This window comes from Podarcis pityusensis, assembly GCF_964106645.2.
Source record: "Podarcis pityusensis genome assembly, chromosome: 4".
Taxonomy (NCBI): domain Eukaryota; kingdom Metazoa; phylum Chordata; class Lepidosauria; order Squamata; family Lacertidae; genus Podarcis; species Podarcis pityusensis.
In genome coordinates, this window is record NC_138027.1 from 73,843,496 (window position 1) to 73,864,670 (window position 21,175).

Below are 21,175 nucleotides of genomic sequence, written 5' to 3' on the forward strand. Positions count from 1 at the left end.
ATAATAATAACTTTGCCTTTAAGCTATACTGTCAAAGGACTCTAATGGACAAAGGAATCTAAATAACTTATGTTGTTGACAATGTTCTCTCTTCATATACTTCATGAAAATCACTGGTAGCTCAAGGAAATGTCTGTTTCTCATCATGAGAGATCCCCCAGCATAAAAATTATCTGCGCCTCTCATTCTTCCTAGCACAGAAGAGTGCAAATCACAACGTTAATAACATTGATTCTCAATAGCAATAGTTGTCAAACAGCATGATCCCACACATGCTTAGTAGTAAGTCCCATTGACCTGAATTGGACTTAGTCCCAGGAAAGTAGGTATAGGATTGCAGCCAAAGGATGAATGCTAGGAGGCTAGAATGAATGTGTATCATGAGCTTCCATGCCTGCTCCATTTGTTAAAAGCTCTTTACTTGTCTGCTAAAAAAATGTTCCTGCAGGAAATCAGGTTATTAATGCAAATATGTGGGAACCTTTTGAGGAACAACCAGATTCTGCATGGTTTTGTGAAATCACAACTGCATTTTCCTTTTCACTTGTTTCCTTGGAGAAGATCCATTTTGCAAAATTTTTCATTTTGATGTCACACTAATACGTGTGCCTGTCTAACCCAGTGGTGGAGCTTCATGCTCCAGCACCAGGGGGTGGAGAGCAGGTGGGGGCGGGGCTGGTGCGTGTCCCGGGGGCATGGTGCGCATCATGGGGGCATGGTGCACCGCCCATAGGGGCGTGGCACCCAGTGTGGGCGGGGGGGGGCAACCGCGATGGCACCCCGCCGGGATCGCGCTGTTGGGGGCAGTGCGCTCCCCCTGAATGCCTCTTCCTCCGCCAGTGGCCTAACCTAAGCTTTGTTATCAAGGTAACTTAAATAACGCATCTAGAGTCCAGAGAGAAAAGAAATCCTGATAACACGTTACTCAGAAAACTGAACAAAGCTTGGTGTATAAGCTGAGCAGAAAGGAACAGAGCTGTTTTGTTTTCTTACTTCAAGCCTTGTACACAGCAGGGAGACATTCAGCAAAAACATACAGAGGTAAAAGTCCCTTAGAACTATACAGCCAATAACAACATGTGTTATAAGTACCTCACTAGAGACATGCCCCACTGCCTGGTTGCTAAGCAACACGTCCACCACTAACCCTCTTGGTCAGCCGACTGACAGAAACTTGAATAAACGCCCAAGTTACAAACTGAATGATCTTTGTTGTTGCACCTCCAACAAGCGAGAATTAAGTGAAGAGAATCTAGTTGGCTTTCTGCCTGAGATTTAAGTAGTTTGCCAAAGTCCTGGATCCTTAGGAACTACGTCAGAGTTTACAGTTTACAGAGTTTACAATTAGATTTCATATGCTATGGTTATTTTCTCATTTTTTATGTTATGCTATTTATTCATTCAAATATTTATATCCTGCCTTGCTAATGCAGAGGGGCTTACAATAATTGAAGCATCTGTTCCTTACTAAAACATTTGTTATGATAACTTCTGTATTTCGCTTGAGAATTTGAAATTCTTCTGATTCATGTTCAAGAGTTCATGAAAAGCTAAGTATTGATATATTTTCCAGCTTAGTCTCATTAAATTTAATCCCAGAGCAGGGTACAATGTAACAAGCATAATGAATAAAACACAATAAAAGCACATGATATATAAAATGTATATAATCTTAAAACGACAACGAGAAGAAGAAATCAGCAAGTCCAAGAGGGGCAGCTAGAGTCCTGGGTAAATAAGTAAATTGTTAACTGGTGCCCCAAACCCATAAGGTTCAGTCAGGTTGAATCTGAGAGGCATGGGTTTTCCATAATCAGAGTGTCAGTATCAAGAATGCTCTCTCATGTGTTGCTGCAGAACAAAAACTTGGCAAATGCAGTACAACTGAGAGATACACAATCATGCTATGTAGCTTTAGGCTATTTCAACAGTGGGTGGCAGAAAAGAAGGAACTAGAAATCTCGAATCTGGATTAGAAAATATGGACCCTTATTTGAATCAAGAAAACATGGGCCTTCTTTGAATGTAGAGAAGAGTGCCTAAGGGGTGCCTATCCTGTTTCCATTACCCCTCGTGGTGAGTCGTCGTCCCCCCCCCCCCCGATATGATGGTGGCAGTGAAAAATAATGGTTTCACAACCCTGTGAGATGAGAATCTCTTCTTGAGAGTTCCTTCTTGATGAGTTTGTGGGGAAGCTGTGGTGATGAATGAGTTGCTAAGTGGAAAGTGAGAGCAATCTGGTTTCTCTGCTGAGATCATGTCCCCTCATATATGACATATTCCAAAATGCAGGCTGTGTTTTTGATGTAGAAGATAGATTGTGGAGCAATTATCAGCAGATGAGAGGGCAGTACTTCCTTGCTATTGCTTTGAAAGGCTGAATGTTAAATTTGGTATTGTCTGCTACAGTCCTGACTACAGTGAATGGAAACATTTTGTGCTTGAATTAGGGTGTAGTTTGCAATGGTTATTTAAAAAGGTCAAAAGGTCTCTTGAAATGTCAATGCATAGACTCCCCCCCACTTTAATATTTTGCCTGAGCAGCAGTGTCGAAAAATTGATAGTACCAGAAACCTGTCTGAAAGAGCTACTTTTAAGTAGATAGAACAGACAGAATGAAATATGGTTCGATGATGCATGGTTACTGTTCCTCACATACTAATATTTTATGTATGTTTCCAAGTTCTGATTTTAAAAAATTAAACATCTGCTCCTTTCTTCAAAGACCGTCATATTAAGGTGCTCCTATGCACAACAGTAATTTCCAGGATTTACAGTACCAGATTTACGGTATTTCTCTGTTCTCCCTCAGCGCTGGACCTCAGTGTCCAGGCAGAACGATGGGGGTGGAGATGCTCCAGGTATACTGGGCTATATCAGGTATACAGCTACATCATGAATATTTGAAATGCTTGTGAAGATGAATACTTAAGTCAAGCAATGAACTTTTACCTAATAATTGATAAGAATGTCCTTCAAATAAAATAACCTTTAAGACATTAAATTCACAGAAGATATGGAAAATTAAGATCAGGTATGTAGGACAGCTATAGAAAAAGCAGCATTAAAATATGCTCAGATTCACCACTACTGCTTCTGGAATTTTGCATATAACTTAATTCTTCCTCACTCTTCATCTTCTAACCCATGAGGGCTCATCACTCAGTCCCCAAAATGGGCAAAATGTTTGATGTTGTATTGTGTTTTCATTTGCTGGAAGCGGTCCAGATTGGTTGGCGTAACCCAGTCAGATGGACAGCATCTAAATAAAAAGCTGTTATTATTGGATGCACATTATCCCTACAGATGGATGATGTTCAGGGACAACTCTCCAACTTGTTCAGCATGGCTGCGCTCACCTTGTAAAAGCACTGTATTTCAATCCACGCAATAGAATTATGGGTCGTATCTAACTCAATCATTTCATCAGTGCAATAATTTCTACTTGTGCACCGGAACTCCTCCTCGTCTCACCCCATACCTTCCTCAAATCTGCTCCAGGGAGTTTGGGGGGAAAGTGCACAGGAGAGTGAGGAGCAGTTCCATTGCAAAAGCAAAAAATAGTTGTGCTGACGAGTTAGCTGGATACCACCCGTTGTTAATTTATCTAAACCATGAAACCACTTTATATGCTTAGACATCTTATCACAGTGCACATCATCTCAATGTGGGAATGGTAGTCTAAGAAAAAGCAAAAAATTGGCATGTCCTGTCCAAGATAAACATTTTATCTCAGGACCAGAACAGAAACTCAAGCAAAGATATAGGATAGTGCTATGCCAAAGAGAAAGAGAAAAAAAATCCCATTAATCAACGTGAAAAGAAATTGCATTTGAACATTATCAATTGGGGAGAGAATATTTTGGTGAAATTCTCATGGCAGGGGTTTTTGTTGCGCTGCTTAGTTTAACTTCAAGGTGACCAAGAAGTGCCTGTCATTTAAGTAGGGATAGAAGGACCAGCCAGTTGTAGACCTCTCAGTTTCTCATGTTCCCAATCTTAAATTCAATTCCGCACATTTCCACAGCAATTTGTGATGTTACTTTAAAAAAAAAAAAAGTTATGAAAATTCATCACCGTTTTGGTGCAAACTTCATTTTGTATGCAGGTTTTTCAAAATTATTATTAAAGTACACATTTTTTTTGCAGGGATTTCCCCATAATATAGTGCATTTTTGTATATTGTCACTAACATATTCATTTTTATGCATTCCTTCCTTTGAAACATTTTTGCAAACATTGGCTGGCTGGAGAACTGCATAGCAAAATCCAGATAGTTATGAATTCTGAAGGATAGCTCTTTTGTGCATTGTTTAGGAAAGTACAGATTTGGTAGATTCGCCTTTAAAAGTGAACTGAATCAAATTTCCGCTATGTGAGTGTTGTTCCTTTCATTCTGCAGACCTTATCTCTGGTGGTCTGCATTCTGTATCCTTTCCAGATTCCCATGCTTCCTGAAAACCCCATCGTGTCCTCAGCTGGACTTTGCTGCGCAGGAAGCAGGGATCCTGTCTATCATATTTTTTTATTTGTTATTGTTATTTATTTTAACGTGAAGTACTTTAAAATAAAAAAATGTTTTAAAAAATTGTGTTTTTTTAAAGTAAAAGAAAAGTATTTCTTAAGAACAAGATCCCTCCTGGGCTTCCCTTGCTGCAATTAAAACCCAGGGGAAGATGTGATGAAGTAACTAGTCTCATGCGGGTTTTCAGATCAGGAAGTACTGGCAGTCGAAGATGTTTCAGAGTGCTAAAGAAATGTGTAATGGATGGGAAGGAAAATATGCATCACCCATAGCAGTGATAATGAAAGCTCAATCCTGCACCCACTGAAATTACACGCACGCACACAATCTAAAGTATCCTGTGAAAAAGGAAGAAAAAGAGATGCCTCTTTTGCAGGTGAAAAAGGTCTTTGAGCGATTGGAGGGCAGGTTTTGGACCAGCACTAGCATGAATTATATTATTACCCTATTACGCAACAATTGTTCTACAAATGATACATTGTGAAGCATTCGTTTTAGGTGCTCGAGATGTAGGAGTCTCTCTCTTTTTTTAGTGTGCTCCCAGTGAACTTCACAAACAATTATGAACTGTTTGATGGCTCTAATTCATTAAAGTCCTCCATGTAACCGTTTCAAAACATTAGCACTGGATGATTTGCATTTAACATTTACTGTACAACCAAATCACTATTATTATATTAAAGGCATGGTAATTTATCACAACATAATTAGCAGAAAAGTCATGCATATAAATTAGTCTTATTTTCAGACACCGGGAGAGCCTGAGATCCCGCTGGGTTAGGCAATGCAAATTCTACAGCAAGATGATTTCGCAAGCAATATCTTGCTGACTCCCTACAATTTGTTTAGAAGATCATAAAAGAAGCAAAGTCTGTAACCATGTAGAGCATCCACTCCTTGAGATGGACAACAGTGCAATATTTTACAAGCAAGCATTTGACATTACAGAAGAATGAATTGGCTACCTCATATTCATCAACACGAAATGTTAGCACAGTGAAGTGTTTCAGGTTATTGTATTAGAAATGTAATAATTGCATGAACGTTACCTGGGAGCATCATGGATTCCTAGGTGCATCCTGAAGCTGAGTGTTGGAAGATTCAGGACAGAACAAAAGGAAAACGCTTCTCTACACATAACATAGTTAAACTACAGAACTTGCTTCCACAGGAGGAAGTGATGGCCACCAACTTAGATGGCTTTTACAAATAATTGGACAATTATAAATTAATTATAAATTTGGAGATGGTATTTAACACCAGTTAGATTAAATCAAATAAACAAGGAATATTCGGTGTTATGTTGGAGGGGATGGCAGGAAATGGAATTATGTTCACATGTGGTGGGGGTGTAAATATGTATTATTATTATTTTGGCAAAGGGTTTTTAAGGAGATAACAGAAATCACCGGGTTAAAGCTGACCGAAACTGCAGAAGTAGCATTATTATCAATTTACGATGGGGTGGAAGGTTCACAGGCTATGAAGGACTTGCTCACAAATTTATTGACCGTTGCATGAATTATTATAGCTAGGAAGTGGAAGGGGCAAGCAGAATATAAAATGGAAGAATGGTATAAAGAGGTGTGGGATATAGCTGTTAATGATAAATTAACATGTGCCATTAAAGTAAGACGGGGAATATGCAGGAGGAATGATTCTGAGGAGATATGGAAGGCGTTTGTAGAATTTGTACTGTTAAAATGGAAAGGGATCAAACCATTGCAAGAGGTGTTGAAATTTTTGGAGGCTGGATAGTTACAATGGAATAGTCTTGGTGGTAGGGAGCACATTTTTATTCTTATTTATTTATGATTATTACTTTGTCCAAAAAAGGGGGGAAAGGGGAAAAAATAATTGGACAAGATAAATCTATCAATGGCTGCTGGCCATGATGGTTATGCTCTGTCTCTATGGTTGGAAGCTGTAATGCTTCTGAATACCAGTTCCTGGAAGCCCCAGGAGGTGAGAGAGCTTTTGTGCTTGAGTCCTGTGAGAACAGGATGGGCTACTGGCCTGATTCAGTAGACTCTTCTTATCTGTTTGAACAGGACCAAAGGGTGTGAGCACTGAACGTACAATCTGTACCCTGGAAAAAATGAGGAGTAGGAACAACAAGTACATCCCAAGTGTTTCGAGGTGTGTGTTTATAGGTCCTAGTTCAGAGAAGTCCTCCAACATGTGGAATTTGGGTGAAATGGCAGGTCCAGATGAAGCAGTCCCAATCTCTCCTCCACATGTACAGCCTAAACACATTGGGGATACCTGTCCTTGATCAATGTATTTCGGGAATTTGCAATTTTGTTTAAAAATATCCTTCCACCTTTCTTCTCCCTCAGGTCCACTCCCAAGCATCGCACCCTAAAATGCTTGCGATTGGCCAGAGGGAGACCCAATGTGCCAGATCCAAGGAAGGGGGAAAGTCCCACTTCACCATGGCCCCAGCAGAGCCACAATGGACCACTTCTGGTGAGGCACAGCAGGAATGGAAATTCCCTCTAAATATGCCATCTCCTGCCTTTCAAGATGTAACACATGTAACACATGCATACATTGAAAAACAAAGGGTGATAACCCTAGTAATTTTCCATTATGGATTTCTTAAAATTGCAAGCTAAATTATTATTTGAAAACTGAACTGATTACAATTGTGAAAAAATAATATTGTAACAATCAATTCATTAATTGTTTGTAAGCGTGTCCCATTGCACTCAAACTGCTCTCTTTGCCTCCCTGTCTAATAAGCAATGAGTAGATAATTCATAACTGCCCATCAAATAAATGGAGCCGTCTCATTTTCTATAACACACTTTCCAGCCCTATCAGTGACTTGTTCTATTTTTTTGCACTTACAGGAAAACCTATAGAGCATGGGTAGGCAAACTAAGGCCCGGGGGCCAGATGCGGCCCAATTGCCTTCTCAATCTGGCCCATGGACGGTCCAGGAATCAGCGTGTTTTTACATGAGTAGAATGTGTCCTTTTATTTAAAATGCATCTCTGGGTTATTTGTGGGGCCTGCCTGGTGTTTTTACATGAGTAGAATGTGTGCTTTTATTTAAAATGCATCTCTAGGTTATTTCTGGGGCATAGGAATTTGTTCATTTCCCCCCCCAAAAATATAGTCCGGCCCTCCACAAGGTGGACCAGCCCATGGCTGAAAAAGGTTGCTGATCCCTGCTATAGAAGGTACTTTCCTTTATTTTCCAGGGCAATCTTCATCCTCCCTGTTGGACACAGTTGACTGCAAAAGATTTGACAGTAACTTTTAAGATGATGCTATAAATAAACATAGATTTAATGCTCAACCATGTTTACTAGTGCAATGAGAGCCAAGGACTGCCCGACAGACACCTCTTATGCCCTGCAGTTGACCTTCTGTGGTCTTCTGAGTGTCACATTCAGCCTTCAACTCTGGGATTCAAACAGAAAGCAGTTGTGACCCGTGAAGCCATCTGCTTGAGCATCTGTGTCTCAAAGCAGCAAATGAATGAACCTATTGGGCTTTGTTTAGAAAACAAAGAGGCACACTGTGTCATGGGGTGATGATTGTCATTTTAGTTCCAAATTAATTTCCAGGTGTGGCATTGCTATATATTTTTGTGTCAGGTGTATAATATCTATGGTAGGGTCCTAATGCCAGCCAAAAACTCACTTTCTCTGGTCCAGTGTCAGGTTGCCAGAGTAATACTTCTCCAGCTCCAATTTAACTCATATGTATGAATTCAGTTTTGCAGCATTATGTTACTTCTCTCTTGTGGGGTGCTTTACCACTGAACATGATGACTCCAGCCCAGTCCTTTCGTATTCATACAGGTGTGTGCACCAAGGTTGATACCTGCAGGAGATGCTCCTTTTCTTTAATGATGGAGAATATCCCATACATAAGAGTGTGGCCGTACGGCTGTTTTGCTGGTATCGCTATTCAGTCATTCTGGAGGTATACCTATTCAGTATGCTGAACCTCTTATTGAACTGGAGTTTTCTCTCTCTCTCCTCATCTATACATACTGTCAGGGAACTGCCATCAGCTCAGAGGCAAGAGGTGGAAGGGCAGTTCTGTTATAGGGAACCTCCAAAAATCTTGAGAAGCAGTTCCTCCTCCGGCGAGGTGGAAAGCCCCACCTCCAGTGGAGAGGAGGTGCAGGGGGCAGGGGATGCTAGGGAGAGCCTCAACACTGAGCCTGAGCAAACCGGAGAGGAGGGAAGTACCCCTTTGCCAGCACCCATTCTGCGCAGTAGGTTTCAGCGCAGGGAGGGGTGGAGAAGGCTGAGGGTCATGCAACTGTTATGCTGGGGGAGGTACAAGGACCACCCACTCCCAAATTCTGCTAGCGACTGAGCCAGACATAAACTTACGACGCTCTTCACTGTAAATAGTTTGCACTAAGAATAAAGCCTGGAAAAGACAGGTCGGAGTCTTGCCTGTTTGCTCTCGAGCAACCACACCAGCACCTGACACATACAATAGAAAAATATATTGTTTTATGTATCTTCATTGTGCATTTTGTGTTTCTATCTTGCATTTTTATGTTGTCAACCACCCTGAGATGAAGATGAAGGGCAGGACCAGAGGTGCCCAAACTTTTTTCAAAGAGGGCCAGGTTTGAGGAAGTGAACATGAATGAGAGCCGACTAAAGTTGTTGACCTTTTTTTTTTTAGGATTGAAGTTGTTGAGCTTTTTTTTACTCCGGGAAATAAACTGCCACAGGGGCCGGATTAGGCCCCCAGAACATACTTTGGACATGCCTGGTGGAATAAGCAAGTAAGAGGACAATTTAGTAATGAGACTGCACATCAGGAGATACTTAAAATTATTTGTCTTAGCTTGGGTTACTTACGACACAAGCCCACCTCCACCCCATTTAGGAAATGCAGACTGGTGTGTATGTATATGATTTTTTGGGGGGGAATTGTTTTTGTTTTTTCCTCTTTGTTCTTTCTTTTTGTTTCATTTTCTTTCTAGGTATATAAAATTTGTATATAATTTTTGTATACAAGTTGGAAATTATATTATAGTAAGTCCTGTAATATGACAACGTTTACCAATGTAATATAAGAATGTTAACAAATAAATAAAATGCAAATTCAAAAAAAAAAAAAGGGAAAAAAGGAAATGCAGATACTAACTGCGTAAGAGGGGAAATTGTGGAGAAGGTTGTTGTTGTTTTGGATGTAGAGACGCAGAAAGAGGAGACGGATTGCACTGCTTAGCTTTCTGCCTGCTAAAAAGCACAGAGCCTCCAAAAATAATAAAGTAGACTGGCAGCCTTTTATGAAGCATCTGGGTTTCTAAAGATAATTGTCTGCTTCCTCCATCATGAAAGAGCTGAGATAGTGGAACTAAAAGCTAATCGATACCGTGGTCAGGTTCATCGATCAGAGCGGTGGAAAATGGGTAGAGTAACAATAATCTTCTGAGACACAAAAGCAACAGCAGCTATGGAAAATGGACAGGTCAGAAAGAAGTTAAGGTATTAAGTCTGGCACCCACATTCAAAAACACTTTACAGAGCCCAAGGTCTCTTATTCACATGGGCGCATTTGCCATATTTCCTTCCTTGATTTATCAGAAAGCCAATGTATTGTTTCCACATTTTCCCTCTCTGCGGCTCTCCTCCGTGACAGAAATAAAGCCAGCATGGCTTCCTTTAGCCTGGATTTGTGCCGTGATGGAGGTCAGGGCGCCTACAGAACGATCCCCCGTCACGCCAGAGTGAAAGGCATACAGCCTTTGTTGGAGGGAGGGGGGAAGCAAAATCCTAAAGACAGCAACCTAATAGGGATAGGTCATAGCTCAGTGGTAGAACAACTGCTTTAGATGCAGAAAGTCTGGGCTTCAGTCCCTGGCATCTCCAGGTAGGTCAAGGAAAACCTTCTGCCTAAGATTCTGGAGAGTCGCTGTTAGTCATTGTGAGCTAATAGACCAGTGGTCTGTCTCAGGCTGCATACACATTGTGCATTCATAGACCCTCCAAGTGTCCTTATTTTCCAGGGACAGTCCCCAGATTTACAGAAGCCATCCTGGTTTCTGATTTGATCCCGGAATGTCCTGCTTTTCCTTAGGCTGTCCCTACTTTCATGGGAGAAATGTTGGAGGATATCGAGTTATGCGACCCCTGAGCCAAGGAGATAAGTAACTATCCAACTGTTAGAAGACATCTGAAGGCAGCCCTGTACAGGGAAGGTTTTTTTCATGTTTAATGTTTTATTATGTTTTTATATCTGTTGGAAGCCACACAGAGTGGCTTGGGCAACTCTGCCAGATGGGTAGGGTATAAATATAATAAATAAATAAATAAATAAATAAATAAATAAATAAATAAATAAAGGACATCCCTATTTTCATTGGAGAAATGTTGGAGGGTATGCATTTAAAGCACAATCCTCCCTCCCAATGGTGTGCGAACAGCATTTGAATAAAGCACATTTCAGTGTTCCTCTGTTGTGTGTGACACATGACAATTACTTATATAATAAATAACAATAACAACAATTATATATATATAATTTGGGCGACTCTGGGCGACTCCCAACAGAATATTAAACAGAATAAAATTTCAAACATTAAAAACTTCCCTAAACTTCCCTAAACAGGGCTGCCTTCAGATGTCTTCTAAAAGTCAGGTAGCTGTTTATTTCCTTGACATCTGGTGGGAGGGCGTTCTACAGGGAGGGTGCCACTGCTGAGAAGGCCCTCTGCTAGGTTAAATGGAGCCAAGAGGTTCTGCTTCCTCAAAAGGTGACCGGAATTGTTACCACATACATGTGATTCCCATTAATCAGCACTACTCAATGAATTTCCATCCATTTTCACTGTACATGTTAAGGGCCTGGCACAATTTTTTTTGGGGGGGCAGGGGGAGGAAATCCTTCAGGAAGGTCATTTGAAAAAGAAGAAGAACATGGGAAGAGTGATCCCCCACATTGCTGTTTCCCTTAAACTACCTACCATTGGCTTACCCTCTGTAGAGCAGGCATGGCCAACATGATGGTGCCCTCCAGATGTTGCTGGACTACAACTCCCATCATCCACTATCAGCATGACAGGAATGGAGAATTGGAATCCTGCAGCATCTTCAGGGCACCATGATGGCTACCCCTGCTCTAAGCAAGCACACAGAACCAGTATCCCTCCAGATGTTCCTGGACTACATCTCCCCTCATTTTTGACTGCTGACCATTCTAACTGGGGTTGATGGGAACTATAGGCCAAAAACATTGGGGAGGGAGGGAAAAAATGCAAGTCCCCCACCTCCGCTCCTCATTCCTATGTAGATCTCAAGTTTCTAATTATTCTCCATTAAGTCTGTAATGACTTGCCTAAAATATACCCGAGAGACAGGCTTGTCATGGTGTCTTATTGATCCAGTTTCTGTGATTTTTAACAGCAGTCTGACATACAAAAATGAAGGAAGTGATTTTTTTCATGGAGTGTGGAGATAAATGGCAGGGGGAAAGCACCACCTGCTTAATTTGCATTGCAGACTGCAGTTAAAGGCAGGAGACCAGGATGCGTGGAAAAAGGTGTCCATGCAACCAAGGTAGCTTCTCATTCTCAGTGACCTGGTGGAGTCTAAGGGCTGCTACATACATGACAAAACTTTGCATTTCTTTCAATGCATGAACAGCTCTGGGGTTTTCTATATGGCATATAACTGAAGCAGATTGATTGATTGATTGATTGATTGACAGACAGACAGATTTTTGTTCCTGTCGTTAGGTTGCTCTCTTCCATTTTCTACTCCACCTTAACATTCACCTGTGGCACAAATGTGTGAGAGCACTCAAAGATATTTTTCCTGCTGTATGCCAAAGCAGGTTCAGGATTAAATTTTCTGTGAATGGACTAGCTTAAATAAAACTTGCCTTCAATCAATAAGTGAAGGGAAAATGCATTTCACAGAGGCGTGGGAGCTGGAGGGCACTTTAGAATTCATGGAATGTTTGTGACTAATAATTACTACTATTAACCTAGCCAGCTCCAACATGTGTAATTATGTGTTATAACACAACACAGTTGGCCTTAACTCAGTTTATTTCTTTATGCTACAGTGACAATAGTTCCTCCGTTGTTAAGTGTGCAGCAAAGAAGCTGGTGGGATCTGAAGGAAATACTGTAAATACAAATGTAAAGAAAACCATAAGAATGGTTGGAAAGAAATTTGTTCCAAGAAGAAATCTTCTGGAAAGAGTAATTAAATACAGCAAGGGGTGAACTAAAAAGTGTAAATAGCTTTATGGCACCAAATAACAGATTTATGGTAGCATACTGGAGTCCACAAAAATACTATGTGGGTCTAAAGGTAAAGGTAAAGGTACTCCTGACCGCTAGGTCCAGTCACCGACGGCTCTGGGATTGCGCACTCATATTGCTCTATAGGCCAAGGGAGCCGGCAGACAGCTTCTGGGTCATGTGGCCAGCATGACTAAGTCACTTCTGGCAAACCAGAGCAATGCACGGAAACGCTGTTTACCTTCCCGCCGGAATGGTACCTATTTATCTACTTGCACTGGCGTGCTTTCGAACTGCTAGGTGGGCAGAAGCTGGGACCTAACAACGGGAGCTCACCCCGTCGTGGGGATTCGATCCGCTGACCTTCTGATCAGCAAGCCCTAGGCTATGTGGTTTAGACCACAGTGCCACCCGCACCTGGGGTAAAATTGCAAATTGCTGCAGAAATGTGGATATTGTGATTTAAGGTTGGAAAACGAGAAGCTGCCAGAATAAAAAAATGACAAATACTTTCATTCCTGTGCCCAGACAAGAACATACATGAATGCAGCCTAAATTAAATGGCTTATATGAGGCTGGCAAGCAGATTTCATAACTGTATGAGAGTGGCAATGCTGTCCTGAAAAATTATCACACCCACCCAGCAAGGCCCCTGAGAATTAGTGCAAATGTCTATCCTGCAGGTGTGTACTTTGTTGGGGCAGGTACATCTGTTTCCACTGGCAGAGGCATTGCCTGGTCCTGGGACCTGCCTCCTCCTCTGAATTGTGTTTGGCCACAACACTGTTGGAGCTCTCTTCAGTCTCCATCAGTGCACCCTCTTGCATGGGAGGGAAGAAGCATCTATGGCTCCTGTTCCTGCATTACTGCCTGACAGGGAAGGGCTCTCCTCAGAAAAGTCTTCGCTCCTCACCCCCATTGCCCCTCATCTGCCTCCAGAGACTGCCATCCCACGTCTGTGCCCAAAGGTGCTGAGGGACTCAGGGCATAAACTGAGAAGCTGAGCCCCGAGTCCAATACATAAGTGCAGTTCACTCACACTGGGTTGTTATAATGTTATGGTAAGGAGACATTTTAAAGGTCTGAGAAATAGCATATCCTTGCCATGCTGTTGCTCTTGTAGCAGAGGCATACTGTCACCGACATACCTATTTTTGTAAGTAAAATAAGCAGCCTCCTCGAAAGTGACAGTGTCACAGACATATTTAGACAATATCAGTGCAATATGATATTAGAATTAATTGCTCATGTTCGTCTTTCCCCTGTGGTAATACTGAAAACTCAGTCACCCAGTCATATAGATAGAATATGAAAACACAGGGAATACCTGTGGAAGCTACATAAATCGAGCAGGGTCATTTTCCAGCAATTATTCTGGGGTTGTCCAGGTTGGATTATGCAATACTCAGAGCTTATGCCATGGATCAGTACAGTAAGGCCCACACATGAACATGGAGCCCACCACTGACCACTTCCAGGCACCACCATTTTTTTTCATCTTGCACACATGTTGGCTTGAGAAGAAACCAACAAGGAAGGGATTTTTAAGATGCTCATTCTCATCCTTCCCACCACAGCTTCTCCTAACCTCTGATCGGGGCCGGCACTATAATTAGGCAGAGTGAAGCAATTGCCTCAGGCGGCAGATAAGGGAGAACAACACCAGCAGTACTCTCTAAGAAATCAAGCTTTCTTAGTTCAATCTTATCCCACTAGAGCACATACACGAGATTTCGGTTGCCTAGCTACCTCCACAGGGTTTAATCCGGCACTGTCAGTGTGGAAGTAAGATGTAACTGCCAGTCCCTTCAGCTTCTCAGTTGGAATGAAGGGTGCCATCTTGTCCTTTGCCTCAGGCAGCAAAATGTCTTGGGTCAATCCTGCCTCTGATCACAACATGCTTCTTCCTTGAGGTTTGGTAGGACCTGCTAATGCTGCTCCCAGCATCCCCCCCCCTTGTTTACCTCTGGCAGCAGTTGCTATGACATCTCAAGAACACAAGAATAGCCTGCTGAGTCAGGTCAGCAGTCCAGCATTGTGTTTGCACAGTGGCTGAAAGGTAGGAAGCCTTTCTATAAACTGGTACTCTGTAGCATGCTCCCTCTGGCAGTGAAGGTAGAGCATAGCCACTGAAGTTAGTAGCCATTGATAGCTTTATCCTCCATGAATTTTAAAGCCATCCAAGTGAGTGACTATCATGGGCTCTTATGGGAGCCTATTTCATGATTTAACTATGCACTTTGGGAATTCCAAAGTGTACCTCTGAGGACACTGTACCTACTGTGATGCTTTAATGTAGGTACTGTGTCCTTAGAAGTACAATATATGAATAGATTGTTTTTTTGCCTATTTCAATTGTGGATGTTAACATTTTAAAGTTTGTGTAACCGGTTTTTATACGTTGTAAACTGCTTAGAAGCCTATTTTGTCATTGTTGTTGTTTAGTTGTTTAGTCGTGTCCGACTCTTCATGACCCCGTGGACCAGAGCACGCCAGGCACTCCTGTCTTCCACTGGCCTCCCACAGTTTAGACAAACTCATGTTGGTAGCTTCGAGAACACTGTCCAACCATCTTGTCCTCTGTCGTCCCCTTCTCTTTCTGCCCTCAATCTTTCCCAACATCAGGGTCTTTTCCAGGGAGTCTTCTCTTCTCATGAGGTGGCCAAAGTATTGGAGTCTCAGCTTCAGGATCTGTCCTTCCAGTGAGCTCTCAGGGCTGATTTCCTTAAGAATGGATAGGTTTGATCTTCTTGCAGTCCATGGGACTCTCAAGAGTCTCCTCCAGCACCAGAATTCAAAAGCATAAATTCTTTGGCGATCAGCCTTCTTTATGGTCCAGTTCTCACTTCCATACATCACTACTGGGAAAACCATAGCTTTAACTATACGGACCTTTGTTGGCAAGGTGATGTCTCTGCTTTTTAAGATGCTGTCTAGGTTTGTCAATAATAATAATAATGTGGCACTGCATGTTTCAGATACTGATCTGAAAAGGAGAATGATTTATTGAGTAATGAGCTTGCCTGCTTTTTCACATCTTCTGAGGCACAACAGGCCAGGCAGCTTGCTCTTGTACATCCTGCCAGGCAACTGGCAGTCGCTGTTCCCATTCAAAGAGTTGGCCCTGCTTGGGGTATTTCCGTTGAGCCTGGCTTGCTATTGTGCATCCTTCCTATTCTGTGCTACTGACTTAAAGTACATAATACAGTGAAAAAAGTCACAGGCATTTCACCTCTTCCTTTTCCAGATACAGACGCAGAACTGTTGAAAAAGCAAGCTCCTAGATTTATGCCACTTAACTGCAGTTATTGCCTTCTGAGCAGACCTGTTTAGGGTTGTGCTAGAAGCCCTTGTTTCAAATAATATCTCCACGTATTATTAGGTAAGACATTGTCCTTTAGCCTCAGCATCCCATCTGCAATATGAAGACAATAATACTGTCCTAACCTACAGAGCTAATTACTTTGAACCACCGAAGCTCATCACAAATGTTAAGCACCAATACACACACTCACACCAGGGAACCTTTTTTTAATCTGAGGGCCACATGACCTCATGGGTACTTTTCCAGAGGCCACATACCATAGGTGGGTGGGGTTTGGAGTCAAAATTACATCAAGTATGATGTGACTTTTGACTTTGTACAGTGATACAGAATTCAAAGGATTGTACACACACACACAAACCTCTTTTTGACATCTAGGGGAAATGACAGGTGCAGTTTGCAGAGGGTCCTGAGAGCCAGACAATTAGCTCTGAAGCCTGCACATGCCCCTCCAGGCCTCAGATTTCCCACCTCTTATATTTTGAGTGCCAGTTTAGCTTATGGGTGTTCACATGTTAGATTCAGCGAGTGTACAAACTGTGTACACAAAGGGTTGAGCTGTACGCTCATACAGTTATTCACCTGTAACATTCTGTGAGTGTACAGTCTATGCACCAGTGCACACCGAAGCAGAGCTGTACAAATCATCAAGGCTACGTGATTTCACACAAACACATCTATGTGTGTACAAACAGCTTCTATCTGTGTTCAGTGTAACATGTGAACAAGCCTCCTCCTATAGTGTGATCTATAGGATCCTGCTTTTTAAAAAAACACAAACAAACAACCTTGAACCACAAATCTTTACACTTCATATTCATTATATTTTTTATTATTTTAAAAACCTTTCAATTAATTCAAGACTTTTTACAAAACAATGGCCTCCAATGGATTGTGCTTGCTTTATGGCTCACTGAGATAAAATCTTTGAATATTCTTGTAAGTATTGGGCAGGAGTGCGGTAAACGAAGGGCTATAATTTCTCGTGTTTATTTTTAGAGTTGCATTTTGAAGAACTATATGGGTTTGATAGCTATGAAAATGGAAACAGAAATAAGTAAAAAAAGAAAACTAAAAGCCTTCCAGGTTTTCTGAAGGGGTTTCTTTAGTATAAATTAGTTATTTCCTCTTTGCTATTTAAAGGAAAATAGATTCAGTCATTGGGAAACTGCCAAGGCACTTTAAAAGATCACAGTATATTCAAAGTACATTTGATTAAAAATGCCCTTGCATAGATAGTGCACTATCAGAGGTTATTTCTTTTTAATGAATGACTTTGTTAACATGCTTTTTATCCATTTTGAAATGAAACCAGTGCTGATTTGTTAGTCAGTAGGTACAAAGACAAATGCACAGAGCTATTGTGTTAATGCTTGATGCACAGCTCCTCACTTGATTCAGATTTGTTCTCTCCAGAAATACCGTGTGATTTACATTCTCATTGGAAAGGATGTCTCCCAAAAGATAACATTTATTTTGGGTTAAAATCTGTTTAGAGCTCTTTGCCTTTATTGCCAAGACAGATTTGCTTGGACTCGATGTTACTTTCTAGTGCATCAATTCTTGGCAAGAATGTAGGAATTAATCCACTAAGCTTAAAATGTAGGTATGTCATTCTTTTTTCTTTTCTTTCTCAATTTGGATCAAAGCTGGTTTGGTGGGAAACACATCAAAAAAGTTTTGCGTAAGAAACTACAGGATAGATGGGGAATGTTGCTGAAGTTGTGTGTACATCACTTTCCCAAGTAGCAGTAGGAATTCACTGGATGAAGAGTATGCACCAGCATGTACACAGCCTTAAGTTCATGTACATGTACTGGCCCTCTGAACTCTCCCCTGCTCCTTTTGAATGTAGCCAACCTTTCACATCATTCCACATCACACACACTTTTGAAACTCAGTTGAATAACAGAAATAATTTGTTATCAAGTCCATGCTTAAAGCTCACTTGGGCTCACAGGGACTAGTTTTGAAAGCTTTGGGTCTTGGATTAAGTTGTTTATTAGACTGGTTTGATGAGACAGTGTCCACCACCTTTTTTCTACTGTGAGTTGAGGTAGCAGTCTATAAAGATCCTGGCTTTCTAAAAGAGTTAATCAGAAGTATTTCTCCCACCATCACAATAGGATGCAGTCTTGTTCCTCTTCTCCCATCACTGCTTCTGCTATGATGTCCATGTCCTTAAGGAAGTATTAGGAGTAACAAGTTAAAAGGACATGTCTCTTGTAGGCATGAACTAAACAGGCACTCTGCTAACAATTTCCCCTAAAAATACATGCAGCAGAAAATGAGTGGAGTTTTTGCTCCTGAATAAATGGATGTGGAGGGCCAAAGTCAAGCATACAGTTGCTCAAGCAGGAACCAGTACAACAATTCCTGTTGGTGCAATAAGGCTTTTCCTATCCTCTTCCCACCCACCCCAAAAATCAGTTCTGAAGAGTTATGCAGTCGAACATAACTCGCAAGCTTAGAGTTAGTTAATGCATGAAGGAGTTAAGACCATAGAAACATATTCCTAGACTCCCTACACCTGGAAGGAAAAATGTTAATTTTCCTCATCTGTTCATTCTCTTTCGTCATGCGAACTTACTGAGATAGGATGTGCCTGAGCTTGCTTGCTACAAGCTCAGATGGTGTGCTTAGAACTATTTCACTATATTTTGTATCCCAAGATTTCTGCCTGTGTTTATTTGCTGCTGCATGGAATAAAACATGAATCTGACCTTTAGAGTTTGCAAGTAAAGCATTTAAACTTACTAAATGGTGTAGTCTATTCATTGCAATAGGGGTAGAGAAGGAAAGTGAGGGAAGTGAACTAAATGTGATATTTAAAAGGTTTAACAGCCTATCATTCCTATGCTTCACTGTACTATGCTTCATTCTTCTGTGTTTTTAAATTCTGCTGGGGGCTCTCTCTTGCTGGAGAATGTGTTTAGCCCTGTGCTTTGGATCTAGAAATCTAGTCAACTCTTTTATTAAGTACCCAACAAGGGTGACCTATATCTATTTTCTCCCATAAGGAGACCCCCCCCCCAGAACAGTACAAAGGGAGAGGAAAGGGGAGATTATTTCATCAGGCAAGGCTTCCACTGGTGGAGGGGTCTCCATAGTGCTACTTTGAATTCCACCCTGAGATTGGTATACAGCTACAGTGATACCTTGGGTTAAGAACTTATTTCATTCTGGAGGTCCGTTCTTAACCTGAAACTGTTCTTAACCTGAAGCACCACTTTAGCTAATGGGGCCTCCCGCTGCTGACACGCCGCGGCTGCACAATTTCTATTCTCATCCTGAAGCAAAGTTCTTAACCTGAGGTACTATTTCTGGGTTAGCGGAGTCTGTTACCTGAAGCGTCTGTAACCTGAAGCGTCTGTAACCCGAGGTACCACTGTAGAGTGTTCTGTCAGTGCAAGGCTTTCTGCTTGTGCAGTGAAATTCCCTCCTCCTCCCATTGTGCATACCCCACACCCTCCCCAAATCTGCTCCAGAGGGTTGAGGGGAACCCAGAACAGATGTAGGGGGCATGTGAGGGGAGGGGAAGAGGGGAGATCCTTTTCCACATAGAAATCCTCACACAGAGGAAACCAGTCACTTAATGCTACTTTGAATACAACTCTGTGTCAATGTACTAAGAGCCAATTAACACATTCCCACAGAATGAGATGATAGGTTGAGATGGTAGAATTGAGGTACATACCACTTCAGATTACAGGTGAGGGGGGTATTTTTATTTTCTAATGCTTCCCCTTGTAGAAGAAAAACATTGCTCTTTGCACATAGAAAGTTTTAGCAAAACCCTCTTGCTGATGTGCTACTTTATGGCAGGCAGGGGGATTTCTTTGAAAAAATAAATATATAAAAAAATATGAGGCCTCATCTAGAACGTGAATTGATACAATTGAGACTGCCTTCTGTGTTATGTGTAGATCACTTGAAAACAATCACAGTGTCATCAGTGGCACTGCCACACACTTAACACATGGTAGGGTATCACTTCTGGGAAAGTGAAGGCTGAAGATCCTATTATGGGATGTATAATGTGATGTGAACTGAAGGTCTCCTTATATTCATGACAATAGATTGGCAAACTATCTGTTTATCTTGCTTTCTCAAGCCTATTATGCAAGCCTTTCAAAAGAGGCTTTTACATTTAAAGTGGACTTCTGTAGTAAACAGATAGCAAATTTGGCATCCTTATTCTCTTTAAATTACAGCTCACTTCAGAATCCAATTTCAGCAGCTTTAGCACTGTCGAACTCGTTATGTCTCTTGGGGATTCACAGCATAAAGTGAAAAAAGGAACATCTATCCTATGATTGAATTATTTATTTCACACTTTACCTAGGATAAAACGTTCTGTTAAGAGAAGCAAATCCCTTCTTTAAAAGTAAGTTCCATATATTGCAATCCTACACATCTGCTCAGAAGTAAATCCCACTGACCCCATAAGACTTACCCCATAAGTGTGCATAGGACTGCAGCCTATGCTGAAATACATTTGTTTCAATCACAAATATTATTAAGACATTATTTTCTTTCCCATTCAGAAGCATCTCTCTGATGGACTAAATGGACCCCTGGTCAGATTCTGAAAGGTGTTTCATTCCTAGCAAATGGTTATCTAATTGGGTGATGTAACAGTTCCAAACTGATGGGGGGTGGGGTGGGAAGGGCAAATAGGCCCAAATAGGCCCAGAAGAGCAAATAGGCCAATCTCAACTGTCCTCATCACCTTCTTAGCACATTCCCCATTTTTCAGAATTGCAATGCAAAGTCTATGGCAAGTCTGTGCAAACGTGTGATCTGCCATGCTGCATATAATCCAGCAGTCAGTAACTGCATATGGTAGCCAATCCTGAGCTGTTTCTAGGACTAAATACTTAGAGGGATTTGCAAGCCACAGCATTTTGGGCTTGTGTCCATGCATCCTGCTTTACTGAGGACAGAGTCCTCCGTCTGAAGTGCCCTCTGGTCCAAGTCTTGTTTAAAGATGAAGAACCCTAAGGAGGAAGAGCATGAGGGGCCTTTAAATTGCCCGTCAACAGTCAGCACTTTGACATCAGCTTGAGCACCTGGTCCCAGTGAGATG

At 41.5% G+C, this 21,175-nt stretch overlaps 1 protein-coding gene across 2 annotated transcripts in view; it reads right to left on the reverse strand.

Annotated features, from left to right (window-relative positions):
- The window catches only part of GABRG3 (gamma-aminobutyric acid type A receptor subunit gamma3), a 310,487-nt gene that overhangs the window by 173,999 nt on the left and 115,313 nt on the right, over window positions 1–21,175 (reverse strand). The window lies entirely within an intron of this gene.